The sequence below is a fragment of the Zosterops lateralis genome (assembly GCF_965231275.1).
Source record: "Zosterops lateralis genome assembly, chromosome: 3".
In the NCBI taxonomy this organism is placed as follows: Eukaryota; Metazoa; Chordata; class Aves; order Passeriformes; family Zosteropidae; genus Zosterops; species Zosterops lateralis.
The window spans coordinates 6,881,134-6,902,476 of NC_139764.1; the positions used below are offsets into that span (position 1 = coordinate 6,881,134).

Below are 21,343 nucleotides of genomic sequence, written 5' to 3' on the forward strand. Positions count from 1 at the left end.
TCAGTGGAAGTTTGAATATTAATTTTGCATTGGCTATAGGAGCTGGTACCAATGTAAACTTTAACGAGGATGACACTCAGAAGCATTCATGTGTAACTGGTGCTGTCTTGGGAAAAGATGAAAACGCTCTCAAGTCACCAAGGGGCAGCTGAAGTCGAGGAGCAGCTTGGCAGCTTTTATTATTTCCTCAACTGTCTCTTCTAGTTGGTTTTTCTCAGCTCAGTTGATGTTCTGCATGAATATGCAGGACTTCTTGCATTCTCTATTTCAGAATTCCCTATTAATTTACCACTTGATCTTCTTTTTTAAAAGGCCAAGACTAAAAACTTTGGGAATGAAGCGTCAGACATCCCCTGAGATCAGAGAATTTGGATAACAAATGCTGTAGGGAACGGAGGATAATTGTTATGTAGCTTTTGCTTGCTGACAGAAAACAAAATATTCTCAATGTAAGACAAGTCAGTGAGAATGTTTGGATGCCCTACCACATCCCATGCAGGGAATGAATTGTTTGAGATGATGGTTATTGTGGTTTTGCACAATTTCCATGTTGCACAATTTTTGTCTGGTGTTCAGTTAACTTAGAAGATAAATTGATGCTTAGCAGTGTGAGTTGCATTCTTTAACAGTAAGTTCAGTCCTTTGGTGTGAGTTTTCCCAACAGGTTTTTATTTATCTTGAAGGTATATAGCTATTAATATTCACAAGTATTCTTAAAAAAAGAAACATTAAACCCCCCCCCCCCCACACACCTCTAAGTAAATGACCTCTCCACAGTGACCAAAAGTAAGTGGTAAAACCCAGCCCTCCTTAAAGGATCTTTGGCAGAATTTGGCCGAAAGACTTTCAGTGCAGCTATAACTTTAAGTGCATTAGTAGGTTTTTTGGGGGGAGTTTTTTTAAAGAGGATTAATTGGACAGATTTTCAATCTAGCCAGTTAAGGAAACTGGGGCAAGTTCTGCTTGCTTTCTGCCATCAGTAATTCCTTGTGGTTACTGGGGCTGCTTATCTGGAGAGAAAACACTGAGAGAATTTGGTCTGTTATGGATAAGCACTGAAAAGTAAAATAACTGAGTCATAGCATAATGTGTCTGCTCTGTGGACAAATGCAGTGAAAACTGTTGGGGGCACTTTTGAGTGGGAAAAGGACTTTGAGTATTTGCATGGTGGTGTCAATGCATTTCCAACGTGGCACTTGGGGGAGCTGATTGTTACTCTGCTGAAGCTGTAGTGATGCTCTGGTTGGTTATGGCAGTGCTTGGGAGAAAGCTGAAGACTTGAATCCCTCAGAAATCTGTGAAAGGATTCTCAGTTTGAGAAACGTAGGTTGAAGGATTTTCTGCATTATTTGCAGTGTGTATTGATTTCCTGCTCTGCACCTGAAATATGAAATGTGAGGTAATTTGCTGGTTACATGGAGTATTGGACTTAATCCAGAGGGGGATAGATGAGTGGCAGTGGAGCAGAGCTGGTGTGTGCTGTAACATGTGTCTTGTTCAAACTCAGGCAGGTGAGGGATCTGGTGGAGTGACTGAGGAAAAGAGCAGGGAGTGGATTACAACCAGCAGTTCTGCTTCTAACTTGAGCCACTTGGGGCAAATCACTTCAACTTGGAGTGAAATACTGTTTTCATTAATTCAGACATAAACTTCTCTTGGTTTCAGTGGATTGTGTTCTCCTCCTCTGCAGTTTCTTGTGTTTTCTTTCAGATATAAGACACAGGTGGGGAAAAAATGATATTATCTTGAACATCATCAATGTTATTACAATATTGCCAGCAGAGAAGCAAGCAAATAAAAGCTATTGTGGCTGCATGTATTAAAGGTTTTCCTTACACTGATGCTTTCCTTAGTTATTGAACAATTTTGCATTTTCTCATTTCCATATCTTAAAATCTGTTGTTTTAATGACATTTTATTGACTTGATACATTTTAAAACATATGGGTTCTGCCAAATTTGCCTGTGGTGTTTGCACATCCAGCATTATTGTACTTGTGTGATTCTTTTGTCCAATGGGAAAAAACCCACCCCACAATTGGAACAATCATAGGAAATACATGTAGAAAATTACTTAGTGCTGTAAATACATAATTAATCTTGCCAACCATCAGAAAAAATCCATTTCATTACATTGTAATCACCACAATTATTTCCAGATTATGACATGATAAACAATTGTCTTGGGCTCCACAAATTAAAGCATTTACCCAGTAAATGGCTACTGAAGATGATTGAATAATTGCTGGTGGTGAAGGGTGGACTTTTCCTCTAGGTTAATCTTAGAGCAGCTTATATGAATTTATAAATAAAGCTCTTCCTCCGCTGCTTTCCTCCCAGCCTGCAGTGCAGTCTGTGCAAGTCCAACTGGTCTTTCTTCTGCTGTTATATGTCTGTTTTTAGGCTCCAGCTGGAGCTTACAGCATGAAAAAGTGCTTTTAATTTTTCACAGAGTTGGAAGAGCAGGTAGAGAGGAGAAGTTTCAGGTACCAATCTCCCAAGATTTTAGAGTGAAAAAAAGGATAATTATTAGCAAGGAATGAAACCATTGTCTAATTTTCCATAATCTCACTTACTTTCACTCATAATTTTCAATCACTGCTAATTATGGCCTGATTTGAACAAGCCACATAATAGTAAGCAGTCATGTATAGGATTATTCAGTATGTGCTAAACATTAATTGTCATATTTGGAGTGAAACAACGGAATCATTGCTCACACACCAGAGAAGAATGCCAGCAGTTTGTATTTCAGCATGAGAATGTGCTTGGGAATTGGTCCATTGCTAATGAAAGAAGTGGGCAGATTCTAGTTTTAATAAAAGGCTCCTAAGGACCTTCTCTCACTTGTTAGTTTGTTTTTTGTTTTTTTTTTTTTTTTTTGAACTTCAAAGAAAAGCTTCTTTGCTAAAAATATTTGTTTGAACTTAGTCTTTAACGTAAAGTTAAAATCAACACTTCCAGCACAGTTCTAACAAAGGTAGAATGGTCATTATATATTTCATTATAAGTGATTAATTGTGTTATAGGTGAAATGTGTGTTTACTTCAGAGACTGAGTATGTAACAAGGAGGAAAAATAGTGGCCAAGAAACTTCTTACAAGGCAGGACAAGGTCTCATCCCCAGCCTCTTTTTTCCAGCAAACTTTCTCTATGGTTCATTAAGGCAGCTGTTTTCCTGTAATCAGAGCTATACAGAAAAACAGAAGCAGCTTCAAATGTTTCAGGGCAAAAGAAAAATTGTGAATTCTGCAGATTATTAAGACCCTTAGTGAGAGACACCCACCACTTTCTCCCTTTGTTAGTTATAGATACTTGAGTAAAGAAGAAATTATTTATTATGCAGCTGTGGTCTCTGTTTGTGAGCTTACTGTGGTTGGCTGCTGCAAAGACACCTCTTCTACCACATGTGGCACCACCTGAGTCTGAGTTTGGAGCTGAGGTTTCTGTAAAGGACTTTCAGGCAAACAAGTATTTTCTTTCCAAGTGCTTCTTGGGAGTAGCTTCTCCTGAGGAGGACTGTGCTAAAAACCTTCTGTGTGGTGGCTGTAACTCTCATCTTGGGTAAGGATTTAAGTATTTTCCCCATTCCTAGTGGTGTTTAAATGGTTTTTTGCCTTCAACTATGTCATCTGGAGAGAAAATATGTGTAAGTATGTCTTACTGTGCTCTATGACAAATTGAAGGTATAAAAGTACACCCTACACAGGTGAAGTTTGCTATATGTTAGTTGTAGGGAAATGAAAAGAAAATCTATGAATGAAATTAGTGGCTTTGTATTTTTTTCTAACTTTAAGATTAATCTCTTTGAATTGATAACTTGTTACTTCACAGAGAAGAGCTTAGTTTTTTTGAATCCGAAGTCCTTAGTTTTGGAGGTGTATTTTATGTAAGTATTCTTCATTTCAAATTATGACTATGATACAGCCATCTATTGGACTTGATGTGCAACAGTCCTGTGCAATGCTGGAATTCTTTGATGTGCAAGCATTAAAAATAAGAGATTAACCTCTCTCCCTGGTAGATGAAGAGATTTATTGTTCATCTTTTTATGAAACCTCCTCCAGAAGTCATCAAAATCTATGGAAATCATCCTATTTACTTCAATGGGATTTGAATGAGGAACATGATTTTTGTGGTCCAGTGTTTAAAAAAAACCAACAAAACAACAAAAACTTTGCAATAAAGCTATAATTGCATCTAGATGAGTTTCCCAAAGTGGTTATGAAGCAGCTGATGGAAACACCTTGACATGACCAAATTCATCATGGTATTGTTTTTCATCATTGTATTTGTTTCTTGTGTGTGGAAAACTCCAACACAATCTGGAAGTAATTAGTCTGGAACCAGCAGCACTCCCTGAGCAGTCCTTTTAAAATGAGTTGCAAATAAAAAGTCTAGAAAATCCCTAATGATAGGTATATTATTATAGGTAAATAATAGGTATATTAGGTGTGTTGTGGAAGGTGTTTTTATCAGTAACATGACTTCGATTTTTTTACTGTGTTTTTGACCTGTGTCATGCTGTATGTGCACACTGTCATAATGGTTGTCTTCCTATTTGATTTTTTTTTTGTTCTTCTTTACATTACGCAGTTTTCTGGGCCAAAATCTCTTTTTTCATTAACAGCTGGGACACTAGTTTGGAATTTCTAAGCAATACTAGTCTGGGGATGTAGGCACAGGAGCCTTTGCTGTGGACAGTTTTCTGTATTCTGGCTGGGTCCTCTTGTGTATTGGTGCTGAGGAACTAAGAAACTTGAATAAAATACTAAAGAATAAAACCAGGAAGAAGCCCATTTAAAGAGGGAAATGGAGATAAGTGCACACATGTTGTTCAGCAGTGGGTTTATTCCTTGTGGTGATTCATTCCCAAGTGCAGCCATCTCAGGGCAGAGCATCATCCTGCCTCTGATGATGTTCTGTAGCAGCTGTTTAAGGAAGACAAAAAGCTGGTAACAGCCCACCAGAGTTATGTTCCCATCTTCAAAATTGGGCTGTAAATGTATCTCCCCAAATTAAACGGAATTACTTGTGCTGTTTCAAGTAAGGGAAATGTGAAGGCAAGGTGGCCCTATATCCTGTCTTCTGTAAGGTCAGTGCTGAGCTGCTGAGCTATTACTGCTTGACCAGAGACCCTGAAAAAATAGGATGGAGCAAAATAGACAAGAAATTAAAAAAAATTAACTGATTTTTTTTTTTTTTTTTTTTTGAGAGACAGCATGTACAAGGATGGAAGCATTCTTTGGTATGCTTTTTAAAAGAGCAGTAGTACATAGGAGGTATATTTCTTAATGTGGAACAGGAAGAGAGAACAAAAGGGGAATTTCAGAAAAATGTACTGATTGAAAACCAGCATGACATAATATATTCTCTAGCTTCTGAAACAGAGAAACAAAATTAACTTTTTCAATTCTGTTATGACTAGCTGAGCTGTAATGTAATATAGTAAATCTCTCAGTATAATGTAATAAAATTAGTCAAAAGATGACAAAAGCATAAACCATGCATTAATGAAAAAGCCTAGCAGGACTTGTATTTAAATTGGATTATGCCTGTTTGATTTATGCTGGTGTGTAAGTACACTTGGCTCAAGTGTTTGTGGAAGTATGGACAGTAGCCTCTTATTCTGTTTGCTGCTCCTTCTCATTGTTTGCCTTTTTTTTAAACATTTGGAAATACATTACTAAATATTACAACAGCATTGTCATTTATAGGGTAGTGGGAATAGATAAGTCTGTTGTGCAGCCTGAGAATATAATTAGGAAGAAGGAAGAAGCCTTATTTTACAGCAGCATGGTAAATGGCAGAATTGCTAGATTGTCTTGAGCTCACTTGGCTCAGCTTAGATGCACATAAAACCCATCAGCAGCAAACTTTTCACTCAAGCAGCATCAATGCATTTTAAAAGGAAGCACTCCCTTGGTTTCATTTAGATTGCAGGCCAGCTCTGCATGTGTTGATATTTCAGAATGGAAAATATATTCAAATACCCTTCTTTCCTACCAACATAATTTCTGGTGGTTCCTCTAAAGATGCTGTGGGTTTAATGATGGTGGTGACTCTTTGTTTATACATAACATTCACAAGCCTGCGAGCTGTGCAGACCTTGTTAGCAGCTTTTAAAACAGCCCCCCAAATCAGGTATGGAGATTAATATCTAATTTATGGCTGTGAAAAAGGAGAGGAAACAGAGGTGGCTCTTCCAGATCAATTCCTTTCCTTCTGTCTGTGCCTCATTTCTGCTCCCTGCTCTTGTCTGCTGATGGAAACACTCCTTGATGCTTCCTCAGTATATTGTTTTCAGCTGCAGCATGAAAACTGTCAGTGTTTTCTTATCCCAAGACACTAGAGCTTAGCTCTTCCCTATCTCCATTCAACTTGACAGATGTGTTTGAAACCTCTGTCCTGAAGAAAAAAGTCTATCCCACAGATATGGGAAGCTGCTCTCTGAGTTGTAAAGAAAGTAGCATAATGCTGTGGGAAGGATTAAGGAAATGCATTAAAATTGAGCTTTTCTTTGTAAAAATGAAGTCAGTTTAAATGAGGCAAAGAAAAGGATTGAATATAAGCAAACATGATGTAACTGCTCTGGAATTAAATAGCATGGGCTGGGGGCTCAGATGTGTTCCTGCTTTCAGAATCCTGTTTGCTTCCAGCACTATTCCTGGATTGATTCCTGCTTTGCACTGCAGCCAGACCAGGAGGCTCAGTGCTGTAGCAGCAGAGTGATTAGGACTGAGCCCTTTTCCCTGGTGGTGTGGGACACCTGTCATCACACTGTCTGTTGTGGAAGGCACATCTGCCCTGTCCATGGGGATATGGAGCAAATCCCTGGCTTGGCTGTTGGGCGCTCTCAGGCCTGCAGGAGGTGGGGATCCTGTGTCCCAGGGCCGGTCGGTGTGGTTTGGTGTGATGTGCTGGGTGTTGTGGTGTGATGTGCCACTCGGTGTGGTTTGGTGAGCAGGACAGCATGCCCTGGCACAGCCTGTTCTCACGTCACCTGCCACCTGCAAGGTGTGACCTGAGTGGGAGCGGGTGGGAGGCAGAGTCTGTCTGACAAGGCTTCCTTGAGTGCCGCAGGGATGAGGTAACGCTGCAGGATTTAATGGGATCCACGTGACTCGAGCTGCTGATACCAATAAATACACTGATTTATGTGCTGATGGATCTGACAGGTGCCCGGTCTCCTCTGAGCCCTCCACCCTGGCCTGCCTTACGGAGATGCAATGAGGTAACAGCGCTCATCCCATTGTGGTTTCAGTCCACCCACACGCACCATATGCAGAATTTTTCCATAAAGGATGACTGTCGGGATGTATATGATCTCAGTTTAAGACAGTTGCACGTACTCTCATTTTTCACATACACTGTTAAGCTATGTAATTTATCTAACTAAAACTAGTTGTTGAACACCCAAGCAAAGCTAGTTGCTGCATTGATGGAATGCACCATGTGATGCTTATTTAGCAAGAGTCCTGATACCTGCTATCTTACTTCTCTGGTCCTCAGTTCCACTGGATATCTTGTGTTTGTTAACATAAATGCCTTTGTGGGAATTTTTGATAAGTGTGAGGATATTGTTTGCATTCCAAGTTAAAGAAAATGGTCGGCTTTTCAGAAGTGCTCATTGTTGGGTGACTCATCTCATTTAAGTTGGTGGAAATCCTTCATTAATATCAAAACGTGTACAGTTAAGGGAGCAAAAAAGAAGTTTTGGAAATAATGTTCTAAGAAGGTATCTGCTTGCAGGAGTGACAGGATAACAAGCTCATTGCTTCTCTTACAATGCTAGAATTTGGCTATTTGCATAATACAGAGCAGTAACACTTTAATTTTCAATTCACGAATAAGCATTTCAGAGAGTGGTTTCAGACACGACTGAAGTTTGTGAATGTTTCTCAGATAAATTGAAGGTTTTGAGCACATTTTGTTTATATCAGAAAGCTGAAATTATAATCGGATGCCCAAGCCTGAAAAGAGAATGTAATTTGGCATTTGTGTGTAAATGCTTCCTGAACAAGGGGAAATACTGATACAATTTGGTGTTTAGTTGGGCATGTAATAGATACTAACTTGGTCATTCTGTACTTGCATTGTAAACTTGCTGGTTTTGTAAATTGGTTGGCTATAAAGAGAAAAGGCTGCAGTTTAGAGAGACTCAGGATAAACTTTTCCAGTTTCTTAATTCATTTTTAAGGGTTGTGCTATTACCAAAGAAGCCCTGCTTGCTTAAGAGCTGTCATAAACTCTGCTAGGTTTGAGAAGGCCTCCTGTTTAGTTGTGCACTAGTTGTGCAGCTGAACAACATTGCTGGAGTTTTCCCCCTCGTTGCTGTGCTGGTCTTTTGGTTTAATGTGTGATAAAGCACAGGGTGGGGCCTGGGAAGCGTTTGGTGGTGGTGCTCCTGGGCTGCAAGAACGTGGATTGTGGTGTTCCCTGATGCCAGGGCAGCTGTGTGAAGATGAATGTATGAGTAGTGGCAGCTCAGATATGCTGACTGAAGAGCTGCATCAGGAGATGCAGAGCTGAGAGAGAGATAGATGGGAAAGTCACGTATGATGTCTGTGATAAACATGATAAAAACTTGCTGAGGAGCAGCTTGGATTACAAAGGACTTTCTGCCTCTTTCATGTCTCACGATAATTAAATGGTCCATTTTTATTCAACTTCTTTCAAATGGGCTTCTAATTAAGCAATAACTAATGAAATATGAGATTAAGTAGATCTCCGCTGGTCAGAGGCATGCCCAGGGCGAAGTTTAAAACAGTTTCGTAAAACTTATGTTTGAAACAAAGCAAAAATATTTATTAGTGAAGCAGGAGACAGATTCTGTGAGTGTAAATGCAGATTAAATTAATTTTCTTAGTGTTCTGCTGAACTGAAAGAACATAAAATTCAATATGTATTCCTTTTAATGTGGTTGCGATATCATCACCGCAAATTTCAAAAAAATGCGTCTGTAACCAGATAAGAAGATGCTATCAGGCACTTCTAATTTTAATTAAGGTTCAACCTATTGGAGGAATATATATTTAAAGAATTAATTAAAATGCTGTTTGCTGTAGAAGAGATATCAGTATAGGAAATTAGCTAATTGCAGTATCATAGGGGATCAGTGCTTTGCAAGCTGTTTTGTGATGCTAAGAAAGCATCTTCATGTGGATGAGAGGGACATCCTGGGGGAACCAGGAAACTATAACAATGACCTTCTTTTCTGGATTAGTTTGAGTAAAAGTGGTCGCTGAGCTTGCTGCATCTGTGTGCGTCAAACAGTGTTATTTCAGCTTTTGTTTTTCTTTGGGATGGGTGGCTGGCACACATGCTCAAAATACTTGAGATAATTTGACATAATTTGATTGCATCATGGTAATCCTGTCTCCTGCAAGAAGGGCTTTTGAGGTGGTTAAGATACCTTTAAAGACTGGAGTCTTTCAGTGCTGTCATTCTTGATAACCTTTTTATCGCTGCAAGTTTGTGCAAAGGTACTGCTGGAGCTCCTCAAAGATCAGATCGTGCTTTATTTAATATTTTCATTAGCAGCCTTTACAGAAGAATTAAAAGCTTGCTAAATAAATTTGCCAACTCCAAAGCTGAGAGACACTGGCAAGGCGGGGGAGGACAGGATTATTAAGTGAGAAGAACTGCTTTCCTCTGCCATTAATTGGTTTCAGGAGAATGTCATGAGCTTAAGGACAGACAATATGAATTCCTTCTATAAGCTCAGCATCACCGTTTGGGAGCAGTAAAGGATGAAGGTGTCCTATCTGTACTTAGGAAGATGAGTTTAAACAGCCACAGGTCAAGGAAGGGTAATTAGGATAATGGTGGAAGGATCAGCCAGCATTTTACTAGTAGCCTGGAAGAGCTTGGCTTCAGCCTAAAAAAACATAAGCTGAGAGGAACTAGGATTGTTTTCTCTAAGTTTATGGTAGGAAAAAAACCCCAAGCAAACCACAATTATTTAAGCTAAAATATGGCTTTAGCAGGCTGCATGGGGTATGAATATGGACTCCATCTGGCAGCAGGTGGTTTCTCACCCTTCTTGGTGCTTCCATGGGCTCGGTGCCTTGAGCGTTTGCTAGTTTTGGCAAACCCCAAGGTCAAGTGTTGGAAGTGTCTCTTCCCCGACAAAAAGAGCACATTTATTGGGAGCTTGTTTTAAATGATTTCTTTGAAAAGAAAGAACAAAGCTTCTAGGGAGAAGTACTTTAAAAGGGAACTTAATGCACAGGCAGCCCTGTCTTTAAGAATTTAGTGCTGCTCTTGGTGGGTGTGTGGATGCGCCAGACGTCTTCCAACACCTCTGAGTAGGTGCCAGTCTGTCAGATTAGCTCAGCTAAAATAAACCTTTCTCCCACTCCCTGCCTGCTATCAGCCCTTTGAGAGAGAATTGCCTTTTAAAATGTACTGGGGTGTTCGCTGGGCTTTTATTCTGTGGTTTTAAGCTAGTTTTGAAATGAGCAGAGAGGAGGAGAAAAATGTTAGACGCTTTTAATACTCATTTAATGATCTCATCCTTTGAGCCTGTTTGTGGAGAGGTGGCTTATCTTGAGCTGTTCTCTCCTTTCCTTGCCTGTTTTCCAGGAGAATGTCTCCTATTGTGTTTAGCCAATAACCCTTTTTAATAGGTCAGGTAGAGTATTAATGAGCTTTTACACTGTGGTTATAAATGTCACATGTGTTTCTAAGAATTGTAGTGGGAAATAGAAAATATTGCCTGGATTTGTTCTCTTATTTTCAACAGCATGAAACAGTTGATCTTCTGGTTTAAAAAAACCCCTTTGATCAATCAGAGCTTTTTAGCTTTTTTTTTATTTAAAATGCAATCCTAAGGCCCAAGCATTGTAGCACTTGCCTTCATAAGAACTTGCTTTAGGAAAGTTTAAAAAATTCACAAATTTGCTGTGAAATAGATGTGTCTGTAAGGAGAGAATTTTGCAGGACAGCCTGCAAATAAAAGTTGAGAGCTTTTATTTGTCGTGTGAACTCACAGTATGTTCATTTGGCTGCGATGAACCTCTGCTTGCAGCACCAGCAGAGTTTTGTCATCTCCTCAAAAAGCAGCAGAATTAGTGCTGACAGAGGCATAAATGTGGTTTTATACCAGGAGTGGCCAGCATGATTGACTTGGTGTAACGTGTCCAAGTGTCCATATGGGTGACAGGTCTAAGAAAACATATTGTGCAGCCCAGAAAACAGCAGAGTGGGAAAGGGACACCGTGGTTCATAGGAGGGAGGTGGTGGCAGCTCTCCAAGACTCCCAACTCCTGCCTCCTTGCCAGTCTGAATTGCAGAGCTCCCCAGTAATGTCATCCTTCAGAGCTTCTACAGTTTAATTTCCTCCAGCAGCAACTGCTCCAGCACAGCGTTGCTGCTGGCAAGGCGAGGTAGCCCTGGTGCTGTCACTTCCATTTTGTTTTCAGCCGCAGTTACCTCAGTAAACAAAGGGCTGAACATCTGCAGTTTGGCTTTATCAAATGGCCCTGTAATGCTGCAAACAAAGAAAAGGGAAGCTGAAGGCATTTGAAAGTAGCTTTTAATAAATTAGTATTAGTATTGTAATTCGCTCACTCTTTACTTTTGGCTGCTTAGGAGAAATTGCTTGGAAGACCTGTTAATTTTATCAAAAGAATGATGATGCTGTATACGGAAAAAATATCTGGTCACGTGCTTGTATCTTTATTTTAAAGGACCAAGATTAATGAAATGTAATTTAAAAGGAAAAAGAACTTATTATTTTCCATTATGCTTTCAAATAAGATGGAGAATAGATTTAGAGCACTAGTGCTCCCATTTGTACTATGGCTATATAATATGTAGTTTTGAGAGACCAGGGTAAGTGTCATGTAAAGAGTGCTCTTGAGTGGCAGAGTAAATATCACAAATTCTGCAGTGTTAAACAGACAATCTGATGTGGATTGCATGGATTTCAATGTTGTGTAGCTGACTTCATATCTGGTTAGTACATTTTGCATTCCTCTGGGATGTTGTGCTGATTCCTTCTATTGCTGCTACAGCTGAGCCAAAAATTACTGGTCCCTTTCAAACTGATTAGAAGAACATTTAAAAATAATTAGTAAAGGATGAATGTTACAAAAAAGGCCTTACAAAGCACATTTTTAAAAAAGACTCTTCTGGACACAGAATATTTTCAGTTTTTTAAAATAAAATTGGAATATGTACTGTTGATCCCTATGGTTGGAGGGAGTGGGCAGAAGTGGTGTTTGTTTTTCTTTTCCTGCTAGTTTTCTCCTAACACAAAATACCTGCACTTAACACTGCTGCCTTTCCCCATATAGGAAATCCTGGGGTTTTCTTCTGTGCAGGTACAATAATTACTCCTGCAAAACTCTGGATTTAACAACAAATACCCCCAGCACTTTGCAGTGTTCAAGGAGCCTGCATCATCAGCATCTAATCGTGTACTGCAGGTATTAAGCAGCGAGTGGTTTTTTTTTACCATTAGAGTAACAGTCAAATCTGGGTCAGCTCCCAGAAGAAAAAGAGTTTAAAGGTCTTGGACGATGTCCTAGTGCCCACTAGTATGAATTAGCTGCTTCCCTGTTGTGCTTCAGTGGTTCAGGGAAACATTGGCAGTTTTTCATGTGCTCTCCCAGTCCTGTGTGCTGAGGTTGCTCATCCGTGGGCTCACAGTGCTGCTGCCCTCCTTTGATGCTCCAGGCTGGCATGTGGCATCTCAGGATTGATAACAGAGCTGCTTTTAGATGTCTGTCCTGCACCTCAACAGGTGACCCCCCAAAAATTTATTCTCTTTACTCATATCACGTTGTTGAGATGCATAATGTCCTAAAATAATCCTGGTTCATTTTTCTATTAATGGACTCAAAAGAAAAAAATAAATCAGAACCTTGGAAGTGTTTGAAAACGGCTGTGGGAGCTCAGGACCACTCCTTGCCTCCCTGTTCTCACTGCTATTGAGCAAAGTACAGCCATAATACAGTGCTAACCTGCTCAGCCAGATGGTAAATGTCATAGAGATATCTTCATGTTTGTTTGCTGTGTTTTGCTTCTGTGTAAGGTGAAATAAACTTCAGTAAATCTCTCATCTGATCACGGAGAATAAATTTGATGTTGCTTTTGGGCATACTTATTCTGTATCCTCTTCCTTACTTGTTTTTAGGACATAAGTGACACTAATTTGCACTTGTACAGTTCCTCTATCTTGATTATGGAGCAGGCTGGATGATGTGGAGATTAGCAATGACATTTTGAAAGACCAAACGCTTGCCAGCGTCTTTAAAATTCCCTACTTTTCCTTCATTGTATGATCAAGCCCTGAGGGGAGATGTCAGAGGCAGCTTCTTACAAATGTGAAAGCACTAGAAAACATGATCCCTGGCTTGTTTGACAGATGAAAGTTTATCCCAGTGTTTGGTTTTTGCAAAGAAAGCAGTATTGGCTGTCTGCTGACCAAACCTAGCACAAGTAACAGCACCTGCCAGAGCTCCTGCCCAGAAGGGGAAAAATTGGTTTTTTCCCCCTCTATAGTGGCATTTTAGCTGGTGGGTAAGACATGGGAACAGATGCCTTGGCAGATCTCCAGCCCCCATTGACACCTAGCATGGATTATTTCCCTATCCTCAGGAATTCTGCTTCATTCCTGAGGAAGGCTCAGGCATGTCCTAGATAGGTTCCTCAGCTGAGGGTGATGCACCCAAGCATACCCAGACATGAGCTGCTTCTGTTTTAAGACATTTTCCTATTTAATATCCTTAAGCCCCAGTTTACAGCAGCACTGTAGAGATTTCCATGAATGAGTATGGGAGACTTCACTCATCGCTCACATATTGACTTGCAAACCTCAGAAAGAGGTCAGTGTTGTGGGAGTCTGACCTAATAACTTCCCTAGAGCTGCTGAGCAAAACCGAGTAAGAAACATTTTGAAGAGCTAGATGTATTTTCTTTTCCTGAAAGTATTGCCACAGAAATCTTTGCATCAGTCAACTGCTGCAAAAATTTTGCATAATCCAAGCCAGGCTTTTGTTAATACTTCACTGGTATCCTTTCAACCCACTGAATGCGTTTTAATTGATTTGGCGGGATTATACTGAAGGATAAAGTTAGTCTTTATTAGCACAAAGGAGTGAACAGTAGGTAATTTCAAATTTTATTTTCTTTTATCTAAAGAGACCAGCAGTATCTAACGTAGCAGCGAGTGCTTTCAGTAGCGTTAGGTATTCTGTGGAGGAAAAATAAAATACCTGTCAGAAATACGCTGATGATGGCAGCCTGCCCAGAGCTGAACTCATTGTAATAAAACCTCCTGGACTGGAATGGGTGCCTCATGCTCCTCGCCTCCCAAGCTGTTTTTGCAGTATGAAACCCACAGCCAGCAGCCCTCAGGCCTGTGGGGCTCCTGTCCTTTGCAGGAGGTGTCAGCAGGGCCATGGCAACGGGGGCTGGAGCCTGGAGGAGCTCAAAGAGTCGGATTAGAAGAGCTTACATCCTTTGACTGTGTACCAGATCACTGGATTGAAATCACTTTGATAGGTGCTTTTGGAGGATTTTGCAGGGTTGGTTGTTTTTTGATTTGTTTGGGGGTTTATTTGAAGTCCCTGAGACTGGGTTGCTTTGCTCCCTAGTTCTGCAGCAACACCAGTATTGAGTTTGAAATGGATATTAAGACAATCCAACTTATTCTGACTCTACCAGTGGGGTGCTCCTTCATGGGATGCAGGATATCACCTTCAAATCAACATCAAAGAGAGACACTCTCTTCCCTTCCCAAAGTGGTGTGGTTGCTTTGGGAACAAGATGTGTTTCTTGCATGAGCAGGTCCTTTTGTCAAAATAGCTGCATTTGTGAAAGTTTTGTGTGGTGTGTTTTTTTTTTTTTTCCTTTCAGTAAAACAAAGAAAATCTCCCTCCAGCATACAATAGCACCCTTTTCGCTCTCATTAGCATCCTAATATAATGTCTCTGTCCTTTCCCTCTCACATCTCTAAGACACTAAAAAATTTTGACAAACCACTTCTTGCACTTTCAGTATTTAAGGACTGAAATGATACAAGTGTTAAAGAAGTCTGTTGGTAACACAGGGAAAATGAGTGGGAACTGTATTGCACAACCAACCATTTACTTCCGTGCAGAACATTTATTAAAAAACACTGAGGAGGTCCTCAATAAACATGTACTCATCACAGCACTGGGTATGAAGTCATATAAACAAAACTTTTAAAACTTATTTTACAGCTAAAGCTGGGCATTGCATCAAACCTTCCATGCTGGAAAGATAAGTGGTTTGTTTGTGGTTTTTTTTTTTTTTTTTTTTTTTTTTTTTTTAAGAATAATGTAGGATAGTAATATTTTTCAGATTCTGGGACAAAATATTTTGGACAAGACACAGAAATTTAGGACAATTTTTATTTTTTTTTTTTTTTTGACAAAACCAGTCCCTATTAGTTTTGTTCAGATATATTTGGCTCCTTTCAATGCCTCTGTCTGTACCCAAGGAATGCTCTGATCAGTGTAGCTCTGTCCCTCAGCCAGCAGATAATGAAAGATGTGAGCATTTCCTGAGACAGAAAAGTTATGATAAACCAAGTAGCTGTTCAGCATAATTCAATTCTCAGTAGTAGAAATGTGATTTTTGTGGTATTGCACCTCTCCTCCAAAATTCTCTTTAATCGATCTTGTTTATTTCGATTTCTTAAATTTATATATGGAACACAGGAAAGCAACAGTGATAAGAGCAACTTCCTAGGAACATACTCTTATCTTGTTCCCCCCACCCTTAACATCATATATTTGTAAGTTCAGGAAATAGTAGAGATTTCCAGGGAAAATATTTTGTGATGTGCCTGCCCTGGATTTAAGTGCAAACTCCTTAAGGGGAGGGTTCAGCACTATTCCACTATGTATCAACAAGTGCAGTTAGCACTGAAGAGGTTTTTACATGCATAACAGTTCTGTTTACTGAACAAACTCTCTCAATGAGCTTTATTTAATTAACAAAGGAAAAAAAAAAAAGGATAGAAAGAAGAGCTTAGGGATGGTGGTTGTCCTGCTGCTGCTCAACCTTTTTGACCCTTAAAGGAACTTACAAATTTTCCTGTAGTCAAAAGCCCCAAGGTTTGTAGCCTGGGATAGGTGAGGGTCTGTCTGAGACAGCCATGGTGGAGCTGCTGAGGTCCACTGTAGTTCCACCTCTGCCTTTTTTTTCCTTTATCCAAGGAAATTGCATGAGGTCAGCACTTCAGCTCCTCCAGTGATATTCTCCTGACTCCTTACTTCACTGGGCTGCAAAGTGCCGAATTCCAGCAACCAGAAAACCTTCCAAGACCTGGAAGTACTGTGGTGTTTTTCCTAATTTTTATTTTAGCATGCTGTATGTAATTTTTGTATCAGGGAGAAATGAAAAGGTTTTTAGTGGATGAAGTAGGTTACATGCCATTAAGGAGTTCTTAAAGGTAAAATAATTGCTTTAAAGACATTAGGTGGAGGTTCTGTGTTATCAGCTAATGCCTTAAAATTGTATTTATTCACTGGGTTAGCATTTCCCTGTATATGGCTTTCTTTCTATAATGAGCTCATGTTCCTTGTGGGCAGTAATTTATTCCATCAGGCTTTGGAAGTAAGTGTCTTTAATGTTTCCTGAGAAGATTACTGAAACCAAGTAAACAAACAAAATACCACAGACTCTGTACCTATCCACGTTCTTACATTGTTGCTCAAACTGTGTAGAAAATGAAAATAGTTTTGAGGAGGAGTGCAATGGAAGTAACTTGTGTCCATTAAATGTAGCTTAAACAGGGAGTGAGCCTATTATACCCACAACCAAGGAGTGCATAGGGTTTACACAGGCTTGTATTTGGAATGTAATTCTGGAATAAGGGTTAAAACATCATATCTTAAGTCCTCTGCTTTGTCAGCATTCCTTGGTAGAAGGGTATACCTTTTTAACAACTGTCACTTCTGTACTTCCTCATTGAATCCATGAAAAAACAACACTTAAGGAAGCCAAATTAACTCCACTTTACGCACAAAAACAGGTAGCTGAAGGTGATGTGTAAGGTAAGGAGGCTTTCTCTTACTGCCTGTTGAAGCTCCTGATGCTTGGTCCAGTGATTTAGGAAATTTTGTGAATACAGCAGGCTCAGAGGTGGACAAAGGCTTAGATTTGCTGTGGCCTCCTGTGTGTAACCCAGCCTGAAAGGCAGCCATGCCTGCATTATGGAAATAGAACTGCTTGTGTGCATCTCAAAACTTAGAGGTCCCCAGTTGTCATCCTTTTTGTAATCCTTGCAATAAAAGCAAGGCTTCAAGTTAAAAACCTGGAAAGCATTATTGTGAGGTGAGATGGGAAAGCAGAGTTTGTGAGGATGTCTTTTGTCACACCAGCACTTGCCATGTCTGGGGGCATTCATTTAAAATTATCAACCAGTTCACTTTTGTATCCCATTAAAAACGGAAAGATTTGCAGTAAAATTATTTATTGTTCTTAATTACAAAAAAAAAAAAAAAAAAAAAAAAAAAAAAAAAAATCCCTATTCTCCCCCCCAAAAAAATTTTAAATAAACCAAGACAAGAAAAATTCTTAAACAAAACCAATCCTCACATCCGTAAAACCCATCTATTTTGATGTGGAAAGCCTGGCAGGCATTTATCAGGGTCTAAAGCCACTGGAGAAAGCATTATTACATAAATCGGATGTGCAGTTCTGAGCTAAATAAATTTTTAACTCTTTTGCATAAATTAGGGACACTAAATTATGCATAACGTGCATAATTTCATCCTTTTGTAAATGATGTTCCCACAGTTAGTGATGAAAGAACATGGTGCAGCCCCTGGAGTTTGAACAATTAGACCTTCCACAGCTCTGTCTATAGATAGATATTCCTTAAGCTCAGCCAGGGGATGGGAGCCTGTGCTAGCACTTGGGTATGATCTGCTCTGTTTTTGATGACTTAAGAGGGCTGTTCAGGACAGAGTATCAGCCTATATGAACACTATCAACCAGCTTGAACAAGTCAGATTATTTAATTAGCCCTATTAAGACCATTCTATTTTTATAAGTTATTTATGAGTGTTCTTGCTAAGCTTAAAAGGTCCAGCTTCAGATATCAAAAAGATGTTTTCAACTCATGTTGTTAATCTTGAGGGGTTTTATACTGTGACTCCATTACATTTTTATCCTAAGGAAACAAAAAGAGGCTCTGAAAAGCAGCTGAAATTGGGAAATTCACATCTGCAGTACTGACCTGCAGGTTTCAGGCACAGGGCATTTACGATGGACATTTGCTTGGTTGCCAAAACGTGTATTGTATGCCTTTGCCTTAGACCATCAAAAATCCAGAGGATGTTTATTTAACACCCATTTGGAGTGCCTTGGTTTCCCCTCAGGGGAGAAATGTTCCTCAGGCATCACTTAAAGGCTGCCACACTGTGAGTATCTTACTTGACGTCCTCTGCTGAGAAAGGAAGGTGATGCTTGTTTTGAGCGTCTGCTTTGCCACCCTTTCAGTGAGATCCATGTTCTACTTTGATCTGGGTTTAAGAGGAGCAGGAAATTAATTGATGAAATAACTATTAAATCAAACATTCATGTTTACCAAAAGAAAAAACTTTTAAAGCAGTTGTGTCCAGATTTTAATACCTGTGTCATGGTTGTACCTTCAGAGTGTTTGAAAGGGCTCTAATTTCATCACAAGGGTGGGACTCTTATCCACTACCCCAAAGTTAAATTCATTTGCAAACAAAAGAAGGTAAAATTCTGATGTCTGAATTCAGTCAATGAGCTTTTTCTCCCTGATGGAACCACTCTGGGCTAGTTTAAAAGATGAAAACTCCTCAGGTATGGAGTAACTTCATGCTTTGAAAAAAAAAAAATCACTGATGGTTAAGTGCTGGCCTGTAGCTTGAAGCTCTGGCTGTTCTGGTATCAGTAAAGAAACAGTTAATTAAACAAAGATCAGTCCCAAGGTGATGCTGAAACAATATATGGATTTGGAAGTAAGGTTAAGGCGTTCTGAAAGTGGAGGGCACCCTTGTGAATTATGGTTCTGCCCAAAAACCATCTCAAACAATTTATCTCAAATGTGGTTTGGATAAATCCAGGCAGATGGCATCTGCCAGCCAACTTCTGAAAATCTTACCCAACTTTAGCTGCAGGTGAATGTGCAAAATTTCATCCTCTTAGCAGGAAGTCTATATATATATATATGTGTATATATATATATATATATATGCTTTAATGCATTATGTCATCAGTAAATTATTTTAATAGCAAATAAGCCTTTATTATTTTTGCTCTTGCTTTATTGCATTTGCTGCTCTACATTCAATATGTACAGCATTGGCACAAGATAGCTTGCATGCTCACTAGTGCATTAGCTGGAGAGATGGAAACTCTGTTCCAAGACCATAAAATTTGGTACTGTTGAAGCCAAAAGAAAAAAATACAATCAAAAAACCCTAACAGTTGCTGCACATCAGGCTCTGGTAGAAAGCTAGGAAATAACAGCTTATAAATGAAGCAAGTTTCTCACAGAATCATGGAATATACTGAGTTCAAAGGATCCCATCAGGATCACTGAGTCCAGCTCCTGGCCCTAGTTCTGGAAGGTGCCAAGATGAGACAAAATTAATATGGTTTCCAAAGTACCAGGATGTTTTTGGAGACAGCTTTCAGGTTAAAACAGAACTGTAGGCAATTCAGGATAGCAATATAAATTTTAAAAAGGCATAGTATTTGAATACGGAGAGCACTGATCAAGTGAACTCACATAGGTTCAGGCAATACTGAAAAAAACCCCCACCCCTTGCTCCACAGTTAAATATTGAACAGTGCACAGAAATAACATGGAATTCAAAAACTGAGATAAATTTAATGTGGATTAATGTTATTTTGATAAATGTGTTGAATGAACTGCCTACTGTAATAATCTGCTTTACCTGCACATACACCTGTCTAACAGAAGAGATTTCTGATGGTGCTGGGGAGCACTGCATGCAGCAACTGCAGCACTAGGATAAGGAGCAAGTCTTCAAGAGACAGGCCTGACATGGAGAGGAATAGAAATTTGTATAAACAGCCAAAGGAAAAAAACACACAGTTTAGTTTGAAAGCAACCTTTCACTTGCCAAATTAATTTTAACCTATGTGTGTGGAGTAAAAGTTGCTGTAGAACCTGAGGAAGGTCTTGTACACTCCAGTGTGCCATTTTTTGCATTGACATCACATGTGGTAAGAGGACACCAGCTCTCCTGCAAGCCTGACCAGGTTTCCTGAGGAAGACAGAGCCTTGTCCAGGTTTTCATCTTGCTGGTGGAAAGTGAAGTAGGAACAACCGGGTTGATTTACTGAAGTTGCTCTGGATTTGTACCCTAACTGCCTCACAGATAAAAATGTCACATGAAAAGTCATTTTGCTTTAGACTGTCATACAATTATCTCTTCAAATGCCAACTTCTTTATACTCTTATGACCTTGTGTGGCATCACTGGAGTTGGTACATACCATTACCAGGCACTTCTGGCTTAGGTGCCTCAGAAGGCAAAGTAGTTACTGAGTGTCATTTTACCATTTTCACAACATAAATTTGGAGGCAGCTGGCAGAGAGGTTTTTAAATAACTTGAAAATCCAACAAAACCTGTTTAATTCTGTTACTGGAGAACTGCTGGCATAGAACTAGGCTCTCTGGCCAGTGACCCAGCCATGAAATGGGCTCAGATACCAGGGATCCATCCCCCTGTGTGAGAGCAGATGAGGAACAGGTCTGTCCAGTCCCTCTGTATTGTTTTACTTTCCCACTCACTGCTTGGGAAGCTTTTTGCACATCAACATAATGAAGCTCCACATGCTCAGTCTTCACTTCTTGCCCTTCCCTAGATTGGCACCAGATGGGACAACAGAGCAAAATAATCTTGTTTGGTGCATTACAGTGAGCTGAGCACATTGTTGTTTAGCATTATACTCCCCTTTCCATGGATCCATTCAATGCTCCATGCAAAGGAGGAATGGTTTGTATAAGGTCAGTAAGGAAGGACAGTTGCTGCACCTCCCCTGCTCAGGAAACTGCAGGAGATGTTTTTTAAAGTGACGTGTGTCAACAGTTCCATGGTACAGGGAGTTTGGAGAAAATGAGGATGAAAAAAGAAAACTGTGTTACTGGAAATTTTGCGTCTGCGCGGTTAGATGGATCCCTGGTAGGAGATTCATTTGCAGGCTGATCACTGAAACCATCAGTCTCTTTCTTCTTTTCATTGCTCATTCTTTACTACTCTTAGGAAAATGGGCCAAGCACCACTAATATTCTCATAGAATTGAATTGCATTTGGTATACATTCCTTCTTGTCTGAGATAATGTCTGAAATATTTAG

General features: G+C 39.6%; 1 protein-coding gene across 8 annotated transcripts in view; it reads left to right on the forward strand.

Moving 5' to 3' along the window:
• MACROD2 (mono-ADP ribosylhydrolase 2) overlaps nt 1-21,343 on the forward strand; it is an 866,413-nt gene that overhangs the window by 74,088 nt on the left and 770,982 nt on the right. The gene's annotated exons all lie outside the window — the stretch shown is intronic.